Below are 3302 nucleotides of genomic sequence, written 5' to 3' on the forward strand. Positions count from 1 at the left end.
ATACCAGATTGTTTATTTACAAAGTCATGTGATAGAGAAAAGGAGAAGAGGGATAGAGAGAAAATGAAAAAAATTTTTTAAATAAAAGTATAAATTTACGTTCTGAAGTTGACTTTGCTTTTCATCCTTTCGGAGTCGATAAAATACGTACCAGTTGAGCCGGACTTGCTGGTCTTGTGCCAAAACTTGAAACTAATATTGCACGTATGTAACAGAGTGAATGTATTTCTGACTTGTGTGTGTTGAATAACAGAGAATGAGCGAAAAATGTAGGGAAAAGAGAGAGATGGTATGGCCAGCAGCGACAATGTCTCATCTCACTGCCTAATTTTTGCCTGTTGCTTTCTTAAATACTTCAAAAGAGTAGTTGCCATGAAGATGCTGGCCGCAGTCTAATTACTGAAATAAGTAAAAGATGACTAATGAATCAGTGTTTTCCTTTCTCTACTTAGTTGAAGGAACGTGAAGATCGTGACGATTGAAGATACCGCTGAGTGGTTCTGGCATCAATTTCGTTGGTGTTCAACCGTAAATCCTATAGTAGTGTGAAAGATGATAACAATGAATAAATCCCGAAAGGCAGAAATTGGAGATAATATATTTATCAAAATATTAATATATCCCCTTTGTGATCATCTATATATCAAAAAGAAAAGAAATAGTCAAGAAAAAAATGTGCATCGGCCGGGAATCGAACCCGGGCCACTCGCGTGGGAGGCGAGAATTCTACCACTGAACCACCGATGCTGACAGTCAAGATGTTTCCAATTATCTATAAAATATACTAATTGAAGCACTAAAGACGTGAAAAGTGATTCCTTGATATACGGTGATGTATTCATTTCTTTCTGGATGGGAATTAACCACAATCCATTATAAGTTGGTACTCTATCCAGGAAGTAGTTTGTTACTGGTCAACTTACAATAGAACAAAATCTTCTACCCAAGTTCATGAAATCCCTCGGAAAAATTACAACTAAAACCAAACTTATATACGAACCATTTATAGATCCATCATGGAATATACTGGCCCTCTTTTGAATCCTTAATACTGTATTAAATCCATACCCTAACGAAAACATCAACAACATAAAATCAGTACAAAGGCGTTCAGACGGATCCATCACATACTGAGATACAAGTATAACAATGGTAGAATGAAGGTCAAAGGATTCACATTCTTGAAAATGGAGAGCCGTGTTAATGACTTTTATTACTATGGACAAAATTTTCCGCACAAATAAACACAATCAAAAGGGGACGATTACATAACAATGTCCATGTTTTTTTCCACAAAATATTGTCGTTATGAAATGAAATGATTTCAAACGTAACCGAAACTGAATTACTATTTATTCATTGTTATCTATGATAACAATCAATAAATCCAGAAAGCCAGAAACTGGAAGTGAAATATTTTTGAAAATATTAATATATCCCCTTTGCGACCATCTACATTGGTTTCAAATTTAGGAAAAAGCGAGTAATTTTGGGGGAGTGGGTAAGTCTATTCACATCGACCCCAGTATTTGACTGGTACTTAATTTATCGAGAACGAAAGAATGAAAGGCAAAGTCGACCTCGGTAGAATTTGAACTCAGAACGTAAAGACAGACGAAAGTCCGCTAGGCATTTTGCCCGACGTGCGAACGATTCTACCGGCTCACCAACCATTTATATTAAATAAACAAATAAAAAAGAAAACAACATTCAAGAAAATAATGCATCGACCGGGAATCGAACCCGGGTCACTCACGTGGGAAGCGAGAATTCTACCACTGAACCACCGATGCTGACGAACAGGATATTGCAAATTATCATTTATCTTTTCTTTTACGTGTTTCTGTCATAAGACTGTGACCATGCTGGTGCACTGCCTGGAGGAATTTTAGTCCAACTACTCGGCCCCAGCCGGCCCCAGCCGGCCCCAGCATGTATTTTATTTTTATGCCGGCTACTTATTCTACTGCCGATACTAATGTAGCTTACATTTCGTTCCCTTTTTTTCTTACGTACGATATTATCCGTTTTGTAACCATTTACGGCAGACGAACATACTACAACTGAACAACGGACGCTAACTCGGAAAGCCACATGTAAGGCGTTGATGTCATTAGCAAAATAAATGTTCATGGGTCTGTTTTACTACTATCGACAAATTGTAAATTTTCTTTCAAAAAAGGTTATTACATCGACCGGGAATCGAACTCGGGCCGCTCATGGATCATACGTCTGCGACTGTAGTAGCTGTTATACTAAAACTACTTCGAATCAACAGGTTACAATTTTTGTATATGGTTGTATCCGTTTTGCAAGAAGTCAGATGGAAACGAAGTTGTGACGCTTGTGTTCGAGGCAAATATTCTATCATTGAACCACTGATGCGAATGGTGTATGAGACAGCAAGTCACATGCTGTAAGAAAAAAAAAAAGAAAAAATCTTGTAAGTAAACAATGCATCGACCGGGAATCGAACCCGGGCCGCCCGCGTGGCAGGCGAGCATTCTACCACTGAACCATCGATGCTTACATGAAACTGAGTAACTATTCATATAAAATATACTCAATGTATTTAAAATCAGAAGGCTACAATTTTCTACGCATGGCGTTCGATATATCACCTCTCAGTTTTGATGCGATACATATTCATTCCTAATACCTAAATATGTTACTCTCTCTTGTATCTCGCCTTCGGAGAACACCTATCAAGAATTAATATGTAATTCATACTTTCGATTCTTGCTGCTTTACGTGAACATCATCTTCATCATCATCATCATCATCATTTATTACCGTTTAACTTCATACCATTGTTCTTGTTACTTTTTTTATTTCGCTGTTGATTAACTCCAGGGCCACTAAGATCAACCAGATTTATGTTCGACCCTTAATTAGCCATGCCCATTCCTTTTTTTATTTTTGTTTTTGTTTGTTTGTTTGCTTTTGTTTTTGTCTTTGTTTCTTAGTTGTATTCTGTTTGTGTGTGTGTGTGTGTGTGTGTGTATGTGTGTGTGTGTGCGTGTGTGTGTGCGTGTGTGTGTGCGCGCGCGTATGTGTGCATGTGCGTGTGCATTTTGTTTTGTTTTGTTTTTGTCTTTTGTTTTGTTTTGTTGTCAAATTTGTCTTAACTATTTTCGATATTCTAATTCGTTGTGACATGAAAGAGGCCCTTTCGTTATCATGACTATATAACACGTGAATTCTTTATTTATGGGTTAAGGGTACCATTGGTGTCATGTTAAAAGAGAAATTTCTCAACAATTATCAAGCCTGTTACACGAAATATTGGTGTTCTCTTTCCA

General features: G+C 37.2%; 3 non-coding genes across 3 annotated transcripts; all 3 read right to left on the reverse strand.

Annotated features, from left to right (window-relative positions):
• Positions 1 to 676: 676 nt before the first annotated feature.
• On the reverse strand, positions 677 to 747 carry Trnag-ccc (transfer RNA glycine (anticodon CCC)). Its single transcript has one exon. It is a non-coding gene; the product is annotated as a tRNA-Gly (tRNA).
• A 975-nt stretch (positions 748 to 1722) lies between these two features.
• Positions 1723 to 1793, reverse strand: Trnag-ccc (transfer RNA glycine (anticodon CCC)). The gene has a single exon. It is a non-coding gene; the product is annotated as a tRNA-Gly (tRNA).
• Positions 1794 to 2455: 662 nt separating this feature from the next.
• On the reverse strand, positions 2456 to 2526 carry Trnag-gcc (transfer RNA glycine (anticodon GCC)). Its single transcript has one exon. It is a non-coding gene; the product is annotated as a tRNA-Gly (tRNA).
• Positions 2527 to 3302: the final 776 nt, after the last annotated feature.

The sequence above is a fragment of the Octopus bimaculoides genome, chromosome 5, assembly GCF_001194135.2.
Source record: "Octopus bimaculoides isolate UCB-OBI-ISO-001 chromosome 5, ASM119413v2, whole genome shotgun sequence".
In the NCBI taxonomy this organism is placed as follows: Eukaryota; Metazoa; Mollusca; class Cephalopoda; order Octopoda; family Octopodidae; genus Octopus; species Octopus bimaculoides.